The sequence below is a fragment of the Nesoenas mayeri genome (assembly GCF_963082525.1).
Source record: "Nesoenas mayeri genome assembly, chromosome: 5".
Classification (NCBI taxonomy): domain Eukaryota; kingdom Metazoa; phylum Chordata; class Aves; order Columbiformes; family Columbidae; genus Nesoenas; species Nesoenas mayeri.
In genome coordinates this window covers 49,730,038-49,755,904 of record NC_137548.1, presented here as the reverse complement: position 1 = coordinate 49,755,904, position 25,867 = coordinate 49,730,038, and the positions used below count along the sequence as shown (strand labels likewise).

General features: G+C 41.7%; 1 protein-coding gene across 2 annotated transcripts in view; it reads left to right on the top strand.

Moving 5' to 3' along the window:
- The window catches only part of LRP5 (LDL receptor related protein 5), a gene marked incomplete at its 3' end in the record, with an annotated part of 243,316 nt that overhangs the window by 25,064 nt on the left and 192,385 nt on the right, over positions 1 to 25,867 (top strand). The gene's annotated exons all lie outside the window — the stretch shown is intronic.

Below are 25,867 nucleotides of genomic sequence, written 5' to 3'. Positions count from 1 at the left end.
ACCTTCACTGACTTTCAGTTGAGGGAGATGTGTTTTGAAATGCCTGTATGATTCTGTAGGTAAAGTCAGTTCACTGGAAAAACTGTTTCACTAGCTAGTAAGGACTGAGGCTCTTAATGTGCATGATGTGTCTTTGAGTAACTTTTGTAACTGTTACTGAGTAACTGTCTTCATGTTGAAGACATTATTCATTCAAACTCTTTGCACATCACACTCTGTCCTTTGGAAAATAAAGTTGTAACAGGTGTACTTATTTTTTAAGAGAAGGGAGAATGTCTCGGCATTGTTTTTTCTGAGATTGCCAGGATTTTGTGCCAGAGGCAGCAGGCTGCTTCTATAATCAGAGCAGCCTTAGCAGCAATTGCTCATGGTGACTTCCCAGTCTTTAATTAAGTGACACAATAAGAAAATTGAACTTGTTGGTAACTGGGGAATCAATCTTTTATAGTATATTTCAAGAGTTTGCTCTACCTGAGTTTTAAAAAAGGAAAGTTTATTTTTGGTTCTTTTGGGTTGGCAATGGTTTCTCTGCAATGTAGCAACCAGACATTTGATAAGCAGATGTGATTTATGTCACTATAAATCTAGATTGCTAGTTGTGAAGGAAGCTCTCCCAAAGTATGCAGATGTAAGTGGAAATTTCCACTTGGTTTTGAGAGATGAAAATTATGAATCTAAGCATGAGGACTTTATTGATGCTTTGTAACTTTGAAAGTGTGAGTCTTCTTTTCAGTAGCTAGTATTCATAACTCTGCTTCTATTGATAATGTGCTTCTGCATTGTATCTCTATACTTCAATATCCCATTTTATGGAATTAGTTCTCTGGTTGGGCAAATGCCAGAGGTCTGTGGCAAAAAACAAACACTGCTCTTTCCCTGTCCCCTCCTCAGCCCCTGGCCAAAATGCCAAAGCAATTTTATGTGCAGTAAAAGCAGGGATCTGAGTTTTCATGTTCTTGCTGACTTCAGGACTGATTTATTCCAATTGTACTACAAGTACTGCAGAATACATGTTCTGGTTTGCATGTTGGGGGTATGAGGTCAGATTTGAGCTTGAGAATTTTATTCTTATGAAACTCATTGATTTTTGTCTTTTTGAAGAAACTGTCGGTGGGAAAGTGGAAACGGTTCTGTTTCACCACCAAAGCTATCCACAGAAAAAGGAGAGGATGGTCAATGCATGGGTTGACCGACACAACATGGAAAACCTGTTTTCTTCAACTGGTTGGACTCGCAAGATTCTCTTGAGGCATTTGCTTTGGGATAAGACTGAAGATACAACAACAAATACAAGAAAAACAGTTGCAAGCAATTTTACCACCACCACTGCAGCAACCACTGTCATAGCAACCACCGCCACCACTGCCACAACTGTAACAACAAATGTTACAAATGCAACTGTCCTCACTACAGTATATGAAACAACTGCCAAAGCCTCAGAAGCCCCTGGAGGTTCTCATCTCCTTGCTGAAGCCATGTCATCCACTGCCCCCTCTCCCACTTCCGGTAACAGCCCTGCTTCTACTTCCAGCCATCTCACCAGGCTTGTGACCACCATTGAGAAATCGGGAAATAGTAGCTCTGTCTCAGTATTGTCCCCCATTTCTACTTCGGCTCCCCTCACTGTCATTTCTGAAGCAGGTACTCAAATGCCTCAAATAGAGCAGTTTAACTCAGTTACCACCAGTACTCCCCACCGTAGTAGCTCTGCCACTGTTGGAGCTGGCCTGAAGACACTGAGCACAAGATCGACCACCCTTGTCCTGCAGAATACAGGAACATCTTCCACTTCTTCCACTCGTGCCACTGCACTCACCCCCTTGGAGAGTTCGTACTCTGCATATCCACAGCCTGTTGTTACGTTGCCATATTTAGAGCCGGAAGCAAGTACGGCTGCAACAGCCTTGAGTAAATCAATTTTTCTGGGCTCTACAAGAGGTGTTGTGGTTTTCACTACTGGCTCTACAGCAGAAACTACTACAGGGTATGGGAAAAAGTCAACATCTCACATTTTTTCAACAACCATGTTTCCAACAGATGCATCCAAAACAACAGCTTCAGGCGCTGCAGAAACTCAAGACATGGACAATGAGTATCTTCTCATTGCTGCTGAGCCCCTGACTCAGTACTTAGTGGATAAAAGTTTGCTTCTTGCAGTGCTTTTAGTTGGTACATTTTTTTTCATAAGTGTTATAATTCTTTTCTTTATGCAGGCCTATGAGAGCTACAAGAAGAAGGATTACACACAAGTGGATTACCTGATCAATGGAATGTATGTGGACTCAGAGATGTGAAAGGGTGGGGGAAAAACAGTGGGCAGAGATTTAGGAAGGAGATTGAAAGTCTGCCTGACTTATTTTTCTTTCCTGTTTGCCTATAAGATAAACTGAAAGTGCTTCCAAATTTACTTATGGTGCAATTGAGGAGAAATGCCATGTACTATATTGAGAAAAGAAATATTTTTTATTCAATCATGCAACAGGTTGCTGGGAAAAAAACAAACCAAACCAAACCAAAAAACCAACAACAAACAAACACCCTAGTAATTTTAAAAACTTCCATAATGCACAATAGCTTTGGCCATTATTCCTCATTGCAAAACACACCTAACAAGGGATGAGCCATCATCCTCGGAAAATGCTGTGGCACTTTTTCAATTGTTTACAGTGCGAGTTCCTTGTGTTTCATTTGTTTCATGTGTGCTCCTCTGAAAACAGAGCAGAGTGCTCTCACCTTTCGCAAAGTGCTCTGAAATTGACAGGTAAGAAGTGTGCAGTATTGCTGCAACAGGGAACTTTTAATCCAGTGTGTGTTATGGTTTCGGGATACTTCTTCCTTGTAAAAAGGTCTGTTTACAAGGCATTGTAAACTCTGTTTACTACTAACCACAGATATCTTTTCACTATGGAGCAGATTACTGTGCCTCTGCACTTAAATTATCTTATTTTTATATTCACTTAATAAATGGGGCCCTTGAAGGGCAGATCTTGTTGCATTTCAGTTTTCATTCCTGTTCCTGCCAGTTCAGAAGCAGGCAAGTAGGCTTTCGGGGTATAAGCAAGCTAGCTCTACTTCAACATTCCAAGTATGGGAGCTTTGAAGACCTCACTGAAATTATTGACATGTCACAGATGATGCTGTTCATCTCCCAGGCTACTGCTTCTGTAATTTCAGAGCAGTATGCTGCCAGTCTCCCAGGTATGCAGACCCATTTACTGCTAATTATCTTTCATGCATAGAGCATTGGGCTCTGTTTTGGTTTTGTATTTAGGACCAACTTATAGTTGCTAGAAATTTGGAAACCTTATTGCATGTGCAGTTGTAGCTTACCTGCCAAAATCTGCAGCTGAGGGAGTGTGTAAAAAAACCACTTGATTTTTGGCAAGTGTTCTTCACTGATTAATGCATCTTATTTGAATGACACATACATACCAGTAGCAAAATGCTCGATCAAGTTGCATTGTATTTTTTTTAACCTGATTGATAGTCTTGTCTCTCACTTTAAATCATTTGACTCTTCTTTAATCCTGTTTACATGTAATCTTGAGGCTGGTAATAGGCAAACCTCAGAATTTGAGCTGTTGGCTTTCGGTTTGGTTATTTGTCCAAATTCTTTGGCTGCTCAGAATTTGGAGGGAGTCTTTACCCTGGAAGAGGTTACTTTGTAGACTTCTTGTTTATCATCAAGCTGAAAGTGCTGTGAAAACAGCTGCAAATAGCACAAGCAGCAGCAGAGGCAACGGTTTGTTTGAAAGAAATGGGGGAGAAGTTGTTTCCTGAATCTTATCCAATACAAATTTTGAGGACAAAAATTGACCGAGTATGTTGAGGAAATGAAAGATATTGCTTTGGAAGTGAGATGACTTGGTTGTCATCATTCGGTTACATTCTAGCAATGCTTTTCCATGAACCATATCTGCGTGCCAGTAGGTTAAAGCATCTCTCAGGGTAAAAGGGATAGTGGGGTTTTGGGAGTCTCCCTCCTTGGAAGGCTTGAAGTATAAGCCATAAAATTCACATGAAGTTTCCTGGAGGGGAAAAATATTTGAGGGACTGAATATTATTGTGAGGTTATTTTAGTTGGTTTCTCCACAGCAGAAAGGAACTGAACCCTGATTTCTGCCGTCTTCCAGAAGCTGCCTGTGTGCAGTATCTGTGCAACAAAGTACTGGGAACATCCCACAATGTAGCTGGGGAGTTGCACCCCAGTAAGATGCTTGAACTGTTTGCCTCTCATTGTAAGTGTTCTGAGCTGTTAGCAGATGTCAAGCAGATGCTGCTCTAAAACTGCAAAATACAGAAACATTTTTATATAGGGACCTCAGGTTTCACCTTAATTGCAGGTGAGTCGCTAACCACAGATCTAAGCATGTGGTCTTTGAGCTTTACTCCAGATACTGAGATAAGAGCTGCCTCTTCCACTCCCTACTGTCTCCCAAGTAAGGAGATGTGTTACCTCAGATTCAGCTCACTTACTTTTCTCCTCATGTAGGCATCTCAGATAAATGCTTGCATTTTGATAGGGTGAATTCAGGCAATAGTGATCTTCCTTGTAATTTATCCCTGCCTATGTAAGTGAATTCTTGTCTGTAGCAAGAGCCTTCCTGCATAAAGGAACAGTGTTGCAGCTGTTCTGCTAATGCTTTGCAGTATTTTTAAGTTGCCAGAGCCATTTCCACAAAGACAAACTATGATTATCAGACTTAGAATTCTGTATCCTGGAAATGGGCAAGTTTTTGGTTGAATTTTGCACTAACTGTGGCCTTATTTCTTTTGGTCTCTGTGGATCTTTTCATAGATCCAAAGTTGGACACCAGATTCTGTGGAGTGGAGTAGAAGCTTGTGAAGCTGCATTGGTTTTTCTTCTCTTTGAAGAGATGTACTCCTGTACTGATTTCTTCTAGGGAGTAGGAAGGGAAGGGAGAGGAAGGGGGCATTACTTACACAAAACTCTGAGTTTTCTAAAAAGAGATACTTTCTAAGATCATTTTATTAAAAACAAAACCCTTTGGGGATAATTTAAGTGGGTATAATGGCAGGTGTTGGAATTGGGTTACAGTTCTATTTACAAAAATCTTAGGAAGCTTCTCATGGACACAATGAGAATATTACAACTACACCATGGCTAAAAGAAGCCACCACCATAAAAGTCTGTGTCATCTCAACAGGTTCTTACAGGAAGGTGAGTAGTCATCAGAAGCTTGTTGCAGCTCCCACAGCCCTGGTATGTTTATATCCAGGTCTCTTCTTCAGATACTGACACAGACTGTCTTTTTTTCTTGTTTGAGTTACTCCACTTCCAGCTGTGAATTACTTTCTCAGCAGAAACTGAGCTTTTTAGTGTAAGGCTGAGCACCAGAGCAAGTCTTGCCTCAGTGCATTTCAGCACACAAGGTAGAGATCTTCATACTTACTATAGAATCATAGAATGATTTTGGGTCGGAAGAAGCCTTAGAAGTCATGTAGTCCGGGCCCCCTGCAATCAGCAGAGACATCTTTAAGTAGATCAGGTAGCTCAGAGCTCTGTCCAACTTGACCTTGGATGTCTCTAGGGAGGGGGCATCTATCACTTCTCTGGGCAACATGCTCCAGTGTTTCACCATCCTCATAATAAAAAATTTCTTCCTCAGGTCTAGCCTGAATATCCCCTCTTCTAGTTTATTACCCCTTGTCCTATCACAATGGTGCTCAAAGTGCAGTGCCAGCTGGAGAAGTGTCAAGTAGGTTTTTCTTTTCATCCAAATGGTTTTGTCTTGTGCTAGCTCAGTTTAGGCATTAAAAACCAAAAATACTGGACTGGAGCCAGGCTTCTGAAAGTCAAGGTGTGTTTTCTGCCTTGTATGTTGGAACCCAATTGTAAAGATTTGGCAGCTTCGCTGGTTCCATTTTGCATCTAGCTATTCATGAGCATTGAAGGAGGAGAGCAGTGGTACTATGGAAGTTGAGCTGCACATGCAGTCTGCTAAAGGGTTCTTCTCTAGTGGTGGCTTGATATGCAAATCTTAAGCAATTAGGATTTCTTCACTTTTGCTTCTTTTTTTGTGTTGGAGGTCAGCAGCAGCAAACATTAACTTGGTTGTTTCTACCTCCAACCCGTTGTTTCTCTTTGAGCTAAAGCCACTCTAGAATGGCTTTGGCTCTTTTGTTTCTGAGGCTGCAAATGATGGCAAATCTGTTGCATTTTATAGTGTAATGTTGTAATAGTTAATAGTGAGTATGTCAGATGAGAAAATGAAACCCTGTTGAAAGTTTGCTTGCAGCATTCACATTATAACAATAGATGGGGTCCTACCAAGTTATCTAGAAGATATCTGCCAAGGGACTGCCAAAACCAACATTCTGCTGCTGCAAAGTATAGCACGCTGAGTTTCAACCTGTTGGATGGCCACTTTCTCAACTTAACACAGGAATATCCTGGAATTAAATATGAATCAGATTAATTCTAAATGTTACCTCTTATTTAATTGCCCGTGTTAGAAGTATGTTGTTCTAGACAGCAGTGAAGAAAGGACATTATGAAATATTAAAACATTAAAAGGAATAATAGGAGTTAAGAATATTTTGAATGCAGGTGTGAGTTAGCAATATGCCATGTGGTGTCCAGAGAACTGGGGAGTATATGCAGAGGTCTTAAGCGTGACCTTTAAAACATCTAATGCATGCAGTCAGAAAATACCCAAGTAGCTCTGGAAACAGAGGTATCATGGAGTTGTTTTCTTTGGATTTGTCTAGTGGCTGCTCATTTCTGGCATCAAAAAGGAAACCTGAGCCCTGCCCTACTGAAGCATTTCTAAGGGCTTTTTATCATTGTGGGGTCTCTGGTAGCCTTACTGCTAAAGGCAAGTTCATATTGTAGCATCTTCCCTGACTAAGGCATCTCTACTTGTTTCCTTTCCATGGCCTTTAAGTCTCATGGAATTTAATCAGCTTTGTGTTTGGCTGAGTGGGTTCAAGAGCAAATGCTTTCATCTTGCACAAAGCATGGGCTCCTAAGTTTGTGTTTTTCTTGAAGAAACAAGACTAAACAAAAGCAAAGCATAGAGCTGTAATGATTCCTATTTGCTAGAAAGTCTAAGTAGTTCAGGGTTAGCACTCTGCTTTGACTTTTTGGTCTTGCTGGATAGTTAGTTATTGTGGGCAAAGCTGGTCTTTGCTCTACAGCATTTTGGGTTGACTTCCTTGTAGTTTCATGTTCTTGAACCTTTCTGTGCTGCTGCTAGGCTGGAAAATATATTTAGAGCAGTCCTGCCTTGGCTGAGAGATACCAGCAGGTTGTGCTGTGGGGCAACTCTTCTGGAGCTTGCCAGTTCAACCTCTATCTAGCAGGTAAAACCCAAAGGATCTAGGAGAAAAGAGTGTGTGGCTGATCTGAGTCTTCCTGGTTAGTCCTGGTTGATGTTCAGCTTCTGCCTTGGCTGAAGTTATTTTTGAATTATGAAGTATGTTTGAAGGAGAGGTCCTTTGCTGGCACACAGAACTTGCCCAACATCCTGCCAGTTCCAATTAAAAAGACTAAAGTTGTTTGGATGGGATTGTACAATCCGGTTGAAAAAGCAAACAACTTGTCTTCACGAAAAGTGGCTAAATATTTTAACCCCTTTAAGCTGGGACAGGTGAAACCAATTACACTGTTTTGAGGGTCATGGACTTTTATGCGAGTGGCTCCTGTTCTTTACTGCATGCAGATGAAGTAATAGAGCCCAAACTTGTGAGTAAAATGGTGTTAAATCTTCCTACATAACTTATAACTCTAAGGAATGGAGAAGAAAGGAGGAGGAATTTATTCAGCTTGAAAATGAAAATGCTCACATTTAGAAGTGACCATGCTAGTTAAAAAAAGAAAAAAAAATCAAGATGTAACCAAATTCTAGGGTTAGATTAATCATAAACTCTGTTCTAAGGTCTTGAGATTTCAGCCACTGCTGCAGATTAGAAGGAGCTTTCAAAAGTAACTAAACAGGGACATAAAATCCCAGGGTTATGTTGTGATTTCTCACTGATGGCTTTAATCAGAACTAAGTAAAGCCTGTTATGTAGGTATGTGCTAATATGGCTATTCAAGGTGCAGAGACTAAATGGAAGAGACTTGTACTCTGGGCAAATGTTCTGTGCACTTCTGACCAGCTCAATTAGGGGGATCTGTTGCTGGTAGAAGATGACTCTGAACTAGTTCCTCCTGTGCGCATCCTGGTGAATGTTCCCAACAGTGAGATATTAAAAACAGCACTGTGTGCTACAATCCAATGTCAACAGGTTGCCGGCAGAAAGCCTGATTTGTAGGATAAAAGCTAGCCCTTTTATCTCATTCTCCTGTTTGCTGGGACAAAGTGTACTGCAAGGATATTGTAAGAGCTGAAAGCAATTTTATTTTTTCTGATTCATTGATTTTTACATATTCCTAGATGTCTTCAGTATTTAGGCTGTGCTTAGTATTGGGCCAAAGATCTTCAGAAAAAAATGAGCTTCCCTGGAAATGGCACCCTGGAGTGGGTCAGTTTTCACTGCAGTTTTCCCCAAGGCCCAGCGCTCAACTGAGGTTGAAGTTTCTAGCATCTCACAGAGGGTCAGGCAGGTTCCTGGGGTCCAGAACTGTTCAAGAATTTCCATGGAAAGTTTTGCACTTTCCATTCTACTTTAGTCTGCAAGGAGAAGCAGAGAGACTCTTCTGCAGGAAAGAGCAATCTTGTCCACCAGCAGTTTGTGACATGCAGTGAGTATCCCATTTTGAAGGAAATGGTGAGTCTCATTAACATGGTCTCTGTGCCTCTCCTGGATCACATGCAGCCCTGGAGTCTGTTTGTAGCCAAACATAAAACTTTTGCAAAAGATTATTTCACCAGTTGAAAAACACATGTGAACCCAAGCAGGAAGGGGAGCAGTGGCTGGGAAGGATGGAGGGCTCTGCATGGGCAGCAGATGCACATAGCTTGCACTGAGACAATCCATGTTTTTTTTCCCAGCTGTGAGCCTTGTTTCTGCCATCAGTGTGTCCGGGGCTTGGTGGTGCTGTTTTTTTTGAATGTCAGCAGTTTTGTTAACCAGTGGGGAATTCTGGAAAATGTTAAAGCTGTGAGACTGTAGCAGACCTACAGGAGTTCAAAACCTTGCGGGTTAGTGGAGCACAGGAAAAATCCTGGTGATGAATGGGATGACCTGAGCACTCTTCTGTGAAGAGGTAATGAATGATGGAAGAAGTCAGATAAGCTGGAGAGAATGCTATGCTTGCTAAAGGAAAAGAAAGACCAGGCATTCCCATGAAGCATAGTCCTTTCTTAACTGGACTGGTCTATTAGTCTTCATGCTTCTGGGTGTATGTGATTGCTTCATTACCTTGTCCTTTTCCTAGCTCAGCTTGAAAGCTCTTTCTGATTGCCTCTCACTAGGGAGAGAGCACTACAGCAGTAAGGTGAGACTGCCTTATCTCCCTAGCAGGGTGCGTGGATACCCACTGCGGCTGTTCCTTCCCACCCTGCAATGCGTGCGTGCGTTGGTCTAGGAACTGTCATCCCACAATAGCTTTGAAGTATATATACTTCACCCATTGCCAAAACAGATGTCACTGCTCTTTTCAAAGGAAAATGCAAGACCCCTCCTGTTTAAAAAAACAAAACAAGAAAAAGAAAAGAAAAAAGAAAAGAGCATGTATGGGATGTCTCTTTCACATCTCTGAATTGGTTTGGCTCCAGCCCTGAAGCATGAGGTTTAATATTCCTTCATGTTATGCCATTTCCTGTCAAAAATTACCAGCAAGGTGCCACAGGGAGGCTAATCCTTATTCTGAGACTTACTACACAACAAACTCACCACTGCTAATTAAAACTAAACTCCACTTATCAAGTGACCATGTACCTTTTGCAGGGCTGCCATGTGCTGTTTGTTCTCTCTCTGTGGGTTTTCTGATTGTTCCAGAGGTTGTAATGTAGATAAGACTAATAACAAACCTGCAGTAAAAGCAGCTGCATTGTGGAGGAACTTTAAACCCAAAGGAAAAGCAGGCAGGGACGGTTTTAACTGCAATGTACTCTTTGAGACCTGGGCTGGAGCTGACTTGCCTGCCTTGTGATACTGTGTGGGTTGGGTGTGGATGCAGTCTGCATTCTTAACTTACTGCTATTATATTTACACAGATTATTTAAGTCTCTGACAATGGGAAAATTGTTTTTTGTGCAACCTCTTGGCTTGAGCCACCCACATGCTATGGGAGAGAGAAGGTTGCAGGAGCGCTGACATAAGTCCTTCTGCAAGGTTCTCATGATGCTGACAGGTAAACAGTCATTGGGCAGGAGACAGGAGTACCTCCAGGGAAGGTGGTTTTAAAGTCACTCTACCTTGTCTTTCATTCATCTCCTAGCTATAGCAGCCTTGCTGAAGGCTTTTTCCAGTGCAGATCCATCTCACTGTGTGCTTATGTAGGCTTCACAAGACCCTTGCCTTAAAGACCCTTGCCTCTAATAGCTGGCTTTGAATTGCACTGGTGGAGCTGGGCAAGGGTGTGGGACAGACAGACCTGTGCTACAAGTCGAGATGGGGCTGAGGTGCCAAGTGAGGTCCTTTTTTTTCCCCTCCCCCCCTTCCCGCTCCCCTTTTTCCCCCCCTTTTCTTGGTAAAGTGCATAATATTTATTTTAACTCCTAAATCATGGTAACAGTTGTATTTTTCCCTGCCTACTCACTGTCTTAAAACTAAAAACAGCTGAACCAAACTTTCAAAAAATATTAGGCAGAAACCAGAAGGACAAAAATCCACCTGAAAAGGTTAAAGTTTAATGAAGTTGCTTATAACTGAAAAAAATCAGTTTGTGAATCGAAATGAGAGCTGTCCATATGTGCTTCTCTTCTAATATTATTAATAATAAGAGTGCTAGATGGTCAAGGAGCATTTTATAGGTACTTCAGGTACCTAAGAAGATGCTAGAAGTCTGTCATGTCGACAGTTCTTAACAGCATATGGGCAGCATTACACATCAGTTCTTCAGAAGTGGAGAAAACTGGTTCCTGGTGAAAACTGAAGTGAAGGGAATTATTATTATTCCAGCTGGAGTGTGATCTGGCCAGTAAGACTTCTAAAACTTTGCCTGCTGCAAGCTGTGTAAAAAGTAGTCTGTTTTCCACTTTGCATCTGATGCAGAAAAGGAGTCTCTGAGAGCAAAGCTTTATATGGCACTGTGCAAAGGTACAGAGTTCAACCTGGAAATGGAATCATCTAGTAAAATTCAAATGCCACCTCAGGCAGCACAAGTATTTTATTGGCAGCTGTTTAAGTGTTGACTCAGCCTAGCTTTTGAGATCTGACAAGGCTTGAGAGCTCTAAAGGGCTATGGCCATGGACATTAACAAAGCAATCTTGTCACAAAGCAATTAAGTCACATTTATTAAATTCTTAATTAAGCAGCCAACTGTAAGTATGTTATGTAAGAAATGCTCAGTTGGAATTATTCATTTTCCACACCCTATCAAAAGGTTAAAACGGGTGAAAAACCTCAAAAAATCCCCCGCCTTCTGGAATATAATTTATATTTTAGGTGTGGTGCCTGTGGAAGAAGCAAAGACTAAAAACTTTGCCCTGCTGAGATGGAGGGAGAGTATTTCCAGAAAGTTAGCCTGCTTCTCCTGGGACTGATTGCACAATGGGAATGGATGGTACTGCAGCAGGAGCTCTGCATAGGTGCTGCTCCATGAGAACAAAAGAAATGCAAATCTGAATATGGGAAGGGATCTCTGTTTGCCTTCCTTGGTGTCCTAAGCAGCTTGGGTTAAACACAGCTCTACTGTGAACCTATGGCCTCTTCAAGTCTTAACTAAGACCACAACCAGATCTGAACTGCAGGCTATACAGTTTGGCCAGATAAAAGTGGTGTGGAGAAATGAGGTATTTTGCTACCCCTGCAGAGGCAGAAAAATAAGACCTAAGAGGAACTGATCGCATACCTAAGATGACCCAGGGAGGTTGCAATTGGAAACTCAATTGAAGGATTCTGAGAAACCTCCCTTAAACAGCGTATCCTTTCTCTGTACCATGAAGGCTGGCTTGTCCTTCATATGGAACACTTTGGGCTCAAGACAGTTTTCTGCTCTTTCTTTCCATTAGCTTCAGCTCTTCTTTGCAGAATCCCAGACAAGTTAGTTTTTAGTTTGCTTGAAGTGAACAATAACAAAAAAACCCCTGCTGAATTGATATTTACTGGGTTGGGAACATGGGAATCCAGAAGAAAAATGAGCCAGTATTGTCTTGGGTTTTTTTGTTTGATGTGGAGAGGAGAATGATGAGAGAGGGCTCCACCAGTGGCCGTGAACCTTGCACACGGCTGGCAAGGGCATGGCAATACCAAGAGGTTTGGCTGCACCTAGCGGGGTGGATGGTAGGCAGCAGCGTTTGATCTGGGGCTCTGGGGCAGACTTCTAGGCGAAACCTAATAACCTTCCGTTCCTGCTCCTACTAGCTACTGACAGCAGTCCTAGAAGCTGTGCTGGGTTGCTAATTTGCCTCCCAAACTGTACTCCTTTCCTGAAAACTTTTGAGGCCTATTGCTAGGATAAATGTTTTGCCACAGAGTTTACCTTCCCTCTCTCTTTGGAAGGGTTGGACACACTCATAGCTGTGAACACCTTGTGTATTTGGACTGATAATAGGCATCTCTGATACTTAGTTTTTATTCTTTATCTGTCTGTAAAGATAAAAAAGATGCCGATGGAGTTATTGGAATGGTTAGTAGTGTGGGGCACTGGCTGATGTCCAGGTTTAGCAACTGCTAAACCATGGTTCCAGGCAGTGAATTCCAGTCCAAGCTATTGCAACACCTGGCCTCACTGGGAGGATTTTTTTCTTTCAGCAGTCCCAGAGCAGCAGTTGGAGTCAGGAATATGAGATTTCTAGATCAAATGAGGATTATTTTCTTTCATGCACACACTGTGGCTGGAGATCACATTCCAGGGCCAACACAGATCAAAATCGTGAAGTGAAGGATACAAGTGATAGGCAGGTATGTACACAGTGTTAAGCAGTTTACAAATAGTTTGCGTGCCTGTTTTGTCCCTTCAGCCTTTCCTGATGCCTCTGTCTTTGCCCCCTCTTCTGCTATGGGTTTCTCAGTCTATAACAGGACCTATAGCATTAATGACATTTTCAGCCAGAGCCCAGTCTGCTCCTTGCTGTACTGAGTCCAATAAAATACTGTCATCAAGTTTCAGACTTTCTTTGGCTTGCATAAGTTCGAGAGGCCCCTTGCTTCTCACAGGCTGGGGTTTAAAGGATGGCAGTAAGTTCAAGGTGCTCGAAGGCTCTTAAACTCTAAACACAGCTCACAAAAGAGAGCTAGTGGTGTGGATGGGTTTGCATAAAGCAGGTTGAAACTCAGAAACATGGGGCTTTAGACCAAGTTTCCAGCTAGTTTTATCATTTTCAGTGTCTTTTGCCCTTTACCTTTGTAAGGCATGCAGGCCAAAGGGGGGTGGTCATGGTGCTTTGTTTTACCTTGACCACTTTAGGCAGTCTCAGTGAAGATCTAGGTTATGAAGTAAGCTGAGAAGATTAAATTCTAATGATGGAGCAGAGGCACTGTAGTGTGGAGCAGTTTATTTTGCTTCATCACCTGCATCTAGTCCAGCTGTGGATTCACCTTCAAAACTTCTTTAAGGAAATTAGAAGCTGACACTATGCATAACAGTTTCAGAAAGACTTTTGTTAAGAGATGGCTGCAGCTGGAGCCACTTGGTGCCAGGTGTCAGCCATTTAAGGTGACAGAGCTTGCATGTAACATGCAAGAGCTGGACTGTGCCTTAAAGCCATTCAAATCACTTAAGGTCTTAACATCGTTACGAAGTGGATGAATGTATACAAGGAGAATGTTTTCTTTTGACTTCTCCATTTCTCCCATTCAAGTAACAGGACTATCACGCAGAGCAGTGTTTTCTTGTATATACTGTATCTGGGTCACATTAGTATCCTTAGTACCCATTTTCATTTCAGCCCACCTGGAAAGCAGTTAATGCAGAGTTGAGATCTCAGATAGTATCAGTCTCTTGTCTGGCAGCTGTTCAGAGTCAGAAATTATTATGAGGATATAAATTGCCTGTGAAATGATCTATCAGTCTTGGACCTGAATTTGCTGATCTGAATTTGCGCTTGCAGAAGCTGAGGGACACTTGTCGCTTATGTAGATTTATATTCACAAACACACATTCACTTCTACATACAAATAATACTTCTTTTCTTTCTCTTCTTTTTGTTAGGTGTGCTTGCTTCATGTGATTTACAGTGATGCTCTTTCTGATTACTAAGATTCCTTTTCTCTGCACCCTTCCTTTTGCCTCTTTCATAGCCTAAGCCAAAAATATTTGTCTGCCACAAGCGATCAATGCCAGATTTGTTGTGTGGGCAAGACAGTGCATAAGGGACAACAAAACCGAGAAAATTGATGCTTCACTAAAAACAGACCTGCTGCAGAAGGTAGAAACTAGTTCCTCATGTCAAAGCTAAAGGATAGTTAATTGAGCAATTGGGATGAATTTTGAAAATGATTCTTGGTGAACCACATCTTTCCTGTGCTCAGTGAGGAGGCAGAGGATGATAAAGTTTTGAAGCAAGTACAGCAGGGGTGAGAGGGCTCATGTCTGCAGACATTGGTGACTGAAGTTGCCTATTGTTTGGCTTTATTGTAAGAGGTTAGAGCATTGTTGCCCAGGGTGCATGCTGGCAATTTTTGAGATCTTCCTTTCTAAATGAGTAGGAATCCATGTGGAACTCAGTCTCAAGTGGAGCAAACTTTGCAGAGAGAGGGGACATGAAAAGTTTTCTTTCTTACTTTCTTGTCTGTTTTCTTCCTGTACTTTGCCTGTCGTGCCCACAGTTTTGGGGGATTGTCACTTGCCATGGCCTCAGGCAGTACCAAACACTGGTTTTAGTGAGGGCATCTGTACTCTAAGATAGCAAATACTACTGGTCTGGTCCAGTGCTGCTGAAGCTAATTTAGACTTCATTCAGTGTTTTGAATGTTTTGTACTCTGGATCAAGCCCTGAAACTTAACCTATTGAAGATCATTCCACAATTTAATCTGTTATCCTATAGCCCATGCTCACTGCACCATGTGACTCAAATGTTTTCACCATTTTACTACAACAGATTATAGCAGCTGATTCCCAAGGCAGCACCTGTTGTTTAATTATAGCTAAAAGCTCATTAGCTACAAGCACCATGGTTGCCAACATGGGGAAGAAGTATGTGCCAGAAATGAGCTGTTCCTAATGCTAGGAAACTGGATGCTGCTGGAGCACAGGGAGAATGCTGAGCTGGGTTAGGTGCACCGTTAAGCCAATTCACAGTGAGAACAAAGGGAGAAATTACCTAAAATGTCCTGGGATAGGTTTAAAAATGTTTAATCCATTGCTCATCAGGATTTCAGTAGGTGACCACTTGAGCTTATTATATCTTTGGTGGTGCTGATGGAAGGCCCTCAGTTTTGCAATGTAGACACATCTAAACTCTTGTCAAATAATCCCTTAATCTTCAACAGGCTAGAGGAAAGACTTGTCCCACTGAAACTGGTAGGTGTATCAGTCGCTACTTGAATAATTTATTTCCTGTGATGATTCATATGATGCCTATGATGTCCACTGATGACAAATTAGGCAGAGGACTTGCCAACAAGGTGGTAGTTAAGTGCCTATAAATTCAATTAAACTCCTGGGGAGGCAGAAGAAAGGAGCTACATATTGGTGCTCTAGCTGGGAAAGAGACGAGCAGAACTCTGCTGTGACACTGTCCCACTATCTATTTTGCCAAACCAGCATGATATGGGCTGGCCAGCTAGTAAATGTGCTAGACAGCTAGTCAGCTGATGCATAGCACTTGACTAGCAGCAAAGTATTACTTTTTGCCTGGTGGGCATGAAACAGGGGAGTTGCAGTGTTTTAAATTGTGGAGGTCTCACAGTCAACACAGGATGTACATTGTAGGAGAGTTGTATCAATTCGGCTTTTTTCAGAGTGACTTATTACAATCAAATGCAGCTCTTGCTGCTGAGTCAGTTTCTAATATGGGCTACAACAATTGTTTTGAACATTCTCACAAGGCTTTAGAAATATCAACTTGGTCAAATTTATCATTTTCTAGGAGCAGCTCTGACTCCCCTTGTCTATTGCCTGGTCTGCACTTTGTGTTCTTTAGTCTTCTCTAATTTTATTCTTGCCATCTTGAATCCTTGGGGGTCCTAGACATGCAGGCTGGAATAGACTTGATTAAATAATGCAATTCTTCATATTAACAGAGGTAACACCAAGCATACCTAGACCACCCCATAGACCATATGTAGACATCCTGACAATTATTTGTCTATACATGTTCCTGAAGATGCTACATGAAGAGGATTCTACAGTCTCAGTTGTCTACTATAATGCTTAATTAACCTCATAATTATGGAGTTTTATTGCAATGATTAACTGCAATCTTGCTTATTATAAATTTAGCCTTTTATGTTCTTTTGAATAATGTTCTTGAGTATAAAAAGTTTGTGTATTTAAGGTGTTTTGCCATGTATTCCTCTTTTTTTTTCTGTGAAGGAAAACAAGTATGTTATTTCTGACTTTTTTTCTTGATCATAATTCCTAAACTATCAATATTATTCATTTTCCTTTAATTAGATTACTGTTTGTGTGAGAGAATTAGAAGAAGTTAAAACTCTGCTAAGGTAGGGATCTGTATTTGTAGCAAAACACTTTAATACCAACTCATACAAAACAGTTCAGCACAGTGTCAGGATTTTGGTATGTCCAGTAGTGAACAGGGAAAATATAAAACTTGGGATATGCTTACTCCATAATGTGCTTTCAGCATTCAGTGGTTTAAAAACTTACTGAGCTGAAGGTTACATCTACATTTAATAGACCTCGATGGACTAATTCAGTTGGCTGAAAAAGAGGTTATACAGATTTTATGGTTAGTCTTCAAATCATCTGGTGACATTGAGTTCCTCAATTTATATGCTATGCACAGGAAAAAAAACCCAATGTATTTCCTACAGCTTGTCTCAGATGTTTGTCTGGCAATTTAACCACTGCTCCCACTCCCACCTTATCCCCTATTAGCTGTGTCATTGTGAGAAATAGCAAGTGTTCTCCATCTCGTTCATGTTTGTATGGACCAGTGGCAGTGTTTGTTATGTTTGGGTTTTTTTTTTTTGTTTTTTCTAGTACCAAATATATATCACTCCTAATGTCTTAAAATAAGATTGACTTTCTCTTGACAAATGGCAGCTGGTATGCACTCCTGGCTCTTGGTTTGGCCCAAGTCCTGATCCTTTTCTTCAGTGTCTTGCCAAGCCAGTTACTCCTCTTTAGGAATAGGTGCATTTGATTTGTTTTGTTTTGTTTTTTTGTTTTTAATGTTCCCTCTCCTTCTTTAGGTTAGCCTCTCACATTTCTTTTCACTGGACTTTGCTTTTCACTATGCAGACATTTGTCCTGCAGGTGGAGACCACTGGAAGGAGTACTGTGTGTCTTCACAAAGGGCAGAGCCCTGTGCCTCAGCACCAAAACTCTGCGTCTCACAGATATGTATAACCAACAGTTTACTTTGGAGTTGTGTACTTCTAAAACATCTTTGCAGGAACAGAAGGAGCAACCCATCTTCGTGAAAAATCTAACTGAATCATTTTGTCTGTGCCAGGGAATGAGAGCATACTTATGGACAGTTACTGCAGGTTAGGTGTCACATGGGCCATGAACTTTGAGAATTCAGGATCATTCTCTCTACTAGACTAGATCAGGAACCTCTTTCATCCGCTTTGATTGATAATTCCACAAAAGAAACTAAATATTAAATGCTGGGCCCTAGCCAAATTAGTCTGCCGACTCTTGCATCTAATGTGGTATTTCACCTTAACAATTCCATCCAGCTAAACAAATAAGAAATAAGACATTTAGGGATGAGTAGAAGTGCTGGGAAATGTGACCCCTAATGACAATTTAAAAAAAAAAAAAAAAAAAAAAGGAAATTCATGATTTCTTGAACGTTTAGGGAGGAGGTAATGCAGAAACTTGATTTGAGTAAATTGCATATTAATCGCTTAAATCGTTGTTTGCAAGGGCTCACTACCAGGAGCCAGTGACTGCCACCTCAGCTCTTGGGTTCCAGCAGTTGGCTGTGAGGTTTGGAGTTTGATGATAATCTGCCTCCTGGTACCAACCTCAGCCTTGATGTCCCCATGCTATGTTGTACCACCAGAAGAAGATGAAAGGCAAACTTCTCAGTGAACCTGGTTTGGGTTCTCCAGCTTCTCTGCAAGCTTTCCAGGGTGCTGCTGTGCGCTGAGGACTGCCCCTGTGTGCTACCCCAAGGATGGACAGGTTCGCAGCTATTGCATATGTGTGTGTGCCTGTACACGTTGTTATAAACTAGATGACCTAAAACTGTTACAAAAGATCTGAGTACAGGTTACCATCATCTCTTACTCCTCTTCCATACATGACCTGATTTAATAGCATTGGTTGTGAACAAATAACATCTAGCACTTTGTAGAAGGGAGTTCTTGTGGCTGAACAAAGCAGCATAACAGTCATTCAGAGAAATGTAATCGCTCCTTCTTTTTCCCCTTTACTTCCTGGAAAGGGTGAGTCTTTCTTATTCCTTCAGTGTATTTTATCATTCACCCTTATTTGCATGTATTTAATGTACATATTTTTTAAAACAGCAGAACTGCAGTGTCTGGCCCAAATATTAGCAGGGATGGCTCTGCAGGGTCATGGCTGGACAGAAGTGACCTGCAGGTTTAACACTTCTGTGGAGGACTCTAGTACTAGCATTCCGTACCAAAACAAGCCCCACTTCATAGCATGTTGTTGGAAGAAGATGTTAAATATATTTTGGGGAATTTTATGAAGTTTTAGGAAAGATGTTGCATGTTAGTTAATGTATGAGGGTAATAAAAGATCAAGAAGCTGACTGTTATTACAGTTTGAAGTCACCAAACCTTTGTCATTTATTTTTTTGTCTTGATTATTCCATGACCCATTCTAAAACTTTGTTCCTGCAGAGAAATGTGCTGTATGCTTTCCTCCCAAAATAGAGCAGCAGACACTCCTGCCTTTCTGCAGTGCCACAAATCTTTTGCTAAAATGGGAGGTGAGATGCAGCAATTTCCTGCACAAATTAATCACAGACATTTCAGCTGCTGATGTAATTACCTGTGGGAAAGGGCAGCATGTAATTGGAGAAGTGATTTTTGCCTCCTCTGCTGTGTATGTTCAAAACTTGCTTGTCACACATGCCTGGTACTGTGAACTCAGGAGGGCTGGGTAGTATGGCTGCACCTACACTCTGTAACCTGTTTGCGTTCACATCATCCTTACACAGGCCTGCTCACTCATCACTTCTTTGACCTCAGTCATGTTACTGAGAATGCTGCTGTACTAAAACTTCATTCTGAGCTGTTTACAGTCTCTGATAATTCTGTTTCATTAATGTTATGGGTCTGGTGCAGTAAAAAGAAATTGATGTACAGATGTCTCTGTAAGTATCCTGAAAAGGTTTTGCTTCTCTTCCTCTTACTACTTATTCTTTGTATCTGATTTCAGGAAAGTTATCAGGAATCTTCCAGAGAACACAGCTACGTGCTGGAGATTATATGTGAAGGGAGACAAAAACAATACAGTGGCCCTGCCTCTGTATTAAAGAGTAATATTGTTGTGTGTAACACAGGAAATCGTAGGATGCAGTGGTTGATATTTGAGCTATGTAGATTTTGGTGAGGCTGGTTTTGATTGCCAGCTGGTGGCCAGAAGCTATCTCTGACTCGTTCATTCCCTAAGGCCACGCACCTGGTTGCTTGGAGGCACTGGAATATGTAGCCAGTGCTCTAGCCAGATATCAAGGGCTCATCTGCTAACACAGAATGGGCTGTCCCCATCCCATTTTATTGGTAGATTTGTATTAGGTCAGAAATCAGATAAGCTCTATGTGTGGTGGTACTAAAATGTCATATATATTTATATACCACCTTCTACTGGAAGAGTGCAAGTATAAAGGTTTGACAGCAGTTTGTGCAGACAAGACCCCAGCTTCACAGGAGTAGGTTTTAAGGCTCAGTCAAGACTGTGGGGAAGCCTCTGTAAAAAGTTGCACAAATCTTGCCACAAATACAGCCCTGTGCTCACCATTTTCAGACTGCGGTCTGTGGCTGGTGGGGTTGAATCCTGTTCATGGAAGGCTTTTGCTGAGGTCCATCACCTACCTCAGCAGTGACTGAGAAGAGCCTTACACCTTTTCTGGTGCTAGTTGCTGCTGGGTGTAAGGAAGATGAGCAGGATGGTAGTGGTGGGTGCCAGTTATCGGTTATGAGAAGAGGTGCAAACCCCCATTCGGTACACTAAAACCTACTTGAAGCCCCTGTATGGCAGCTAAGGGCTGTTTGGGGACTCAAACTGGTTCATTCAGAGATCACTCCAGTACTTTGAAGTCACCACATTACAACAGGATACATTGATATGTGCTGCTGGTACCTGAACTCATCCTGTATGTCTTGGCTATGTGAATGGCGTGCATATGATTATTTTTTCATTTGTGAGTAGCAAAAATTACAGACAACTCCCTGGGGTTTATGAAGCAGCTCAGATCAATGCTTCTTGTCCCCAGATTTTTCAGAATGCAATTTATAAAACCAAATTTAATTGCTTTTGTGTCAGCACAGGCCCAGATCAAGACTTGGCTTTCACAGCCAAACTGAAGTGGTAAAATGCTTATTGGTCTTCTGTTCAAAGTAGCTATCTATCACTTTGTACTGAAACACAAATTGAGTCAGCCAGACTTCTTCAGTTTGCAGAACTGGACCCAAAAGATCCCAAGCCCCAGGCTTTCCCACTGAATTTTGCCATAGTAGTTTCTGGGCAAAACTGCCAGAAGATAGGATGCAAAGTAAAACACAAGTGAGAGAGGAGAAGTGTTCACCACCTGCCTGTTTTTAAACACAGGTCTGCCTGGATGAGAACGTCTTAACAGTTCAGATGGATTCTTGTTGTGCCACAGTAATCTTCCTATCTCTACTTTAAGCTATCCGCTGTGTTCTTTTTCAGAAATGGAAGAATGTGCTACTTTGCTCTACAGAAGCTACTTATAGCAATGTTCATGATGCTGGAGGGCTGTTAGCTTTGCTAAGTGGAGGGGCAGGAGCAAGCAGAGATAAAGATAAGAATAGTATGTGAAATCTTAAATTTGACAGGCCTGGCAGGCAGGAAATTACAGCTTGGAGGAGGAAAAGTGGTTGTGTTTTGAATTTTCTATAGTAAATATACAGTCTGGGCGGTTTGGCAATGAGGAAGCATTTCCACTAGAAATGTGTAAGGCTTTGTTTGGGACATGCCTGCCACAGCTGTTTTGCATTATAAGAGAGCAAGAGGAAGACTTGGTGACAAGGAATCCTTGTATATTATGGTAGAGCTGGTGTAAAAGATGCAGGAAGGCAGACAGTGATGAGTGTCTGTGGAGGGAGGGAGGCAGGATAGAGCCTTGACAATGCTGGAAATCATTTAAACAGCCCATATGGTACCTAAATGAATTTGGCATATGATTACCCTTTCCTCCCCACCTCCACTGAAATATCAAATTTCTGACCTCACCTGTCAGTAACTGCTGTGCAGGTCTCAGCTGTGCCAGAGGCCAGGCAGTTGTCTCTTTTATGGCCTATGTTTAAGAATATGTTGCTTGCTTTTTAGATTATATTTTAAATTCTGCTCTCAGGCCAGCTTGAGTTTGTTCTGTGGAAGAAGTGCTAGTATTTAGGCCTTCTTTGCTGAGGGAGTGGAGGGTAGAAGTGATGCTGAGAGATGTGCAGAAGAGCTCTGCAGGTTCAGTCTAGAAACATGTTGGCACACAGGCCTGCACCATCACCTGCTGTTAACAGGAGGCAGAAAAGTGAAGTAACGTGCCCAGGGCCACACAACAGGCTACTGTCAAAGCACAGGCAGTCCAGCTATATGTCTCGGTTCTCGCTGTTTAACACTGCACTTCGCTGACTAAGCTTTCCTAGCCGTTGCCTGGTCCTCCTTGTGGAGCATCAGCTTCTTTTTCTGCAGGATGTGTCCATGTAAACTGAATGCAATTTGGAATGAAAGTGGAAGAGAGATACACCTTCATCCTTTTCTTCCCAACCAGGTTACTGAGAAGGTTTGGTGCTGTACTGGTAATGTCACCAGTGATGTGCTTGGTGAAGGGAGGATCTGGGGCACCAGGAATGATGGTACTACAGTCAAAGGATGTTCTGGTCTCACCTTTGAGGCAAATTCTCAGTGTACCATCCTAGTGTTGGAACAAAATTGTCCATCAGGCTGACACGGAGGCACTCCATAACAGTGTGCTGTGCTGTATGGTGTCCCCTGGATGAGACCCCTGTTTGCCAGCTCCTGTGGAGCTGCTTCACTAGAGTTCAGCTTGCAAGCTGTGAGCCATCCTCACCTCAGCAGGCTTGAGCTTGTTTAGGCTGTTGGAAGGACCTTCCCCAAAAGAAAAGAAGACATTTCCAGATAATGTGTTAGTGGAGTGGGGCCAGCTATCCTAATACTATGAATACCCAGCAGCTGGGCTTTTGTTTCTCAAGTGTGACCCAAAGACCTGTCTGTTCATATGTAGTGCACCAAGATGTTTAAGAAATCCAGCTCTTTATTTCAATGCCTGTCTGATTGCCAATCTAATTTAAGTACCTGGTCTCAAGAAGTGAATGCTGAAGCACTTCTAAAAGTTGCTTTTTTCAACAAGTGACTCTTGTATTGCTTACATGGGGAGAAAAATACAAAACTACAGAAAGGATTGGAACATGTTTGCAAAGTTATAGCAGTGATGATAGATCAGGGCAACATGGAATGTAAGTAGAAATATTTTTGAAGGGCAAAGAAAGTTTTAGATGGGGGAGCATCATTAATTGTTCAAGAGGTTGCGCGAAAAGGCATGGGATTATTTGCAGGGGGCAGAAGATCTCTCATGAAGAAGAAAGAAATGCTGGGAAGATCTGCGGGTCATGGGGAATCCTAGGTCAGGCACTGCAAGTCTTGCACTCTCACAGAGTCCTGGACCTCTTGAGACTGCTCTCACCTCTCCTGGTGAGAGGAGTCTCAAGTGCTTGAAGGGCTAAAAAGCATCACCAGGTCACTTCTAGCAAATCCTGGGTCAGTCAGGAGAGGAGAAGGGAGTCTCTCTGGTCGTGCATTGGGTACCTGTGTGTGGCCATTCTGGGATGCTTACAAGAAAGAAAGATGTGTTGGAGTTCCAGATCATTCACAGAAATGAAGAAAATAAATTATGGGAAGGTAAGTTTGGGCAGTCTTGTTATTCTTCGCCCTTCCTCTTCCTCCTTTGAATCTCCAGTGTATTCTAAATGAGTTTCTGAAATTACTGAAAACTCCTCTTTTTCTTACAGGGCATTTTAAGAGGTTGTATTAGTTGTTGATACTGTCCTCTTTTTTTTTTTTTTTTTTTTTTTTTTTTTAGTGATGTCTGATACTACAAAAGTCAGGCAGTTCAACAGCCTTAACTGCTTTCATCTTAATTATTTTTTGGTGTTGAATGTTTGAATATTTTCACCTGAGCAAATAAGAGTGTGGCAGTATGGTAAGATCGGGCCTGTGAGAAACTGCAAGAGTTGACAGCGTGAGAACAAGCATAAGTGAAAAAATACAAGAAGCAAGTACTATATGCTATGTGATACATCAAGAACAGAGAGATTGATACAGGATTGATACATCAAGGACAGAGGGATAGCTTATGATAGACAAAAAAATGCATTTATGGCAGTAACTTTGGTGGAAACACAAAATACATTGCTTATGTAATGACTAACTTAGCAAATCAGCTGTGAAGGTTTGATTGAAGGGCAACAATAAACTGTGGCAGATGCTTTGTTAACCCCCTCTTCCTTCCAGTCTCCTTGGCCCCTCCCCACTAAGTACAGGCGATAGGAGGGCAAAGAAAGACAAAGAGACAAAGAGTTGGAAAAAATTTAAAATGTTTTACTAATGCTACTGATAAAATAGAGAAAATAATACAAAATATATTAAACCAATCTTGAATTCCCCAGCAAAGCTCAGCACTGCTCTAGCAGCAGCAGAACCTGCACCCAGAAGTCCTGGGTTGGACTCTGCAGCAAACCGGAACTGGATTCAAGGATGCAGGATCTGTCACTAGGCCTCAGATTTGCAGGCACAGCAGGCAGGGTCCTTCCCAGATGTCGGCCATAGTTGAAGAAGAGAAAAAGGTATGAGACCCACATGATCTCCCACTTTTATATGAAGTATCACGTGAATGGGATGGAGTACTTAGTTGGTCAGTCTTAGTCACCTGTTCAGGTCGCTCCTCCTTGCCCTCCTCGCTTATGGGATGTGCATCCTTATCAGTGACCTTGCATTCTATTGCTATATCTACCAAAACATGTCTCTAACTTCAGAAAATTGCAGTTACTAAGAAGGCTTTAGCTGAAAGGAAAATTCACTAAAAGAGAAACTTGTCTTGTTTTTAACAAAAAAAGTTTTGCTTGAGCAAACTTCATAGCAAGTATAAATGCAAACCTGAATTTGCAATAAATGTCTCTCATTGCACCTTACCAAGAGTCCATGCATCATATGCTACAAAAGAGGAGCTGCTCAATTTGTACTTCTATTCATTAGCTCTGGTTTACCTCTCGATACTACTGGACATCCTAGAAAACTAATGTAATTATTTTGTAAGGAAGTTTTAAGATTAAGGTAAGTGAGAACAGGGACTTTGAGAGGTTAGCTGCCCCATGCCCCAGCCTCAGGACAGAACTGACTGTGTACAATAAATCTGAGAGGTGTTTGTGTTACAGGACCTCCTAAAACTTCTGACAGGGTTGATTCTTTGATCTCCTTTTGTATCTATTCCAGCTATCCATATAATTGTAATATTTTTTTCTCATATCTAACCTGGACCCTCCACATGCTGTGATTTGATCCCTGTACTTCTTGTGCTGTTTACCAAGGGCATGGAAGGTAGGTTATTCTTTTTCTCGTTACAGAAGCTAATACTGTTCTCACCTATCCTCTTACTTGTCCTTCCTTTAGATTGCCAGTCCTGATGAATACTGCAGCTACTGATGCAGTTTTACAATTAATATCACAGTTACTCTGTAATATTTTAATCCAGATCATATTTTTGTAGGGTTTTTTTGACAAGGTCATGTGAGACAGTGTTAAAGCTCTGAGCAGAGTCAGTGTAGGTGGTTCCTTGTACTTGCCTTGTCTCTACAAATTTAAACGTGCTTTGTTGAATCTGTTTGTGACAGATGTGGGTTGGATGTCACTTAATTCCCGATTACCTGTTAGGTGCTTCCAAATGGTTTGTTAGTTATATTTTGTCTTGCAATTGAAGTTAAATGAAGCAAGTCATAATCCTGACTCCTCCCTTTCCCCTCTTCAAAGATAGACAGTCTTTACAACTCTTCCAGAAACATGCAAGTCCTGCACAAGCTGCCAGATACCACTGCTCATAGCTCAGAGGGCTCTTCTAAATTTCCCTGGATTAATTTCATCCAACTAAAATCTATGTATCTTATTGTTGGAACGAGATAAGGACTCAGCAAAACTAGTCAATTCAATGTGAATCACGCTAAAGCCATTTATTACAGAAACAAGTCTCCTTATATATGTAACTATATTCTAATCACGCGTCCACGCTCCAAGCATGGATTCGCTAAATGAGTATCGTGGGCTGTCCATGCGCTGGAGTCTCACTGATGATACGTCCGATGATTCATGCCACGCCAGGACCCCGGTGATTGTGGAATGCCCCTCTTTCTCACAGCAGATTCTGTTCTCAGCTTCTTGAAGCAGCCTTGAGGTTCCTTTGAGCCTGACTAATTCAGCAACAAATCTTTAT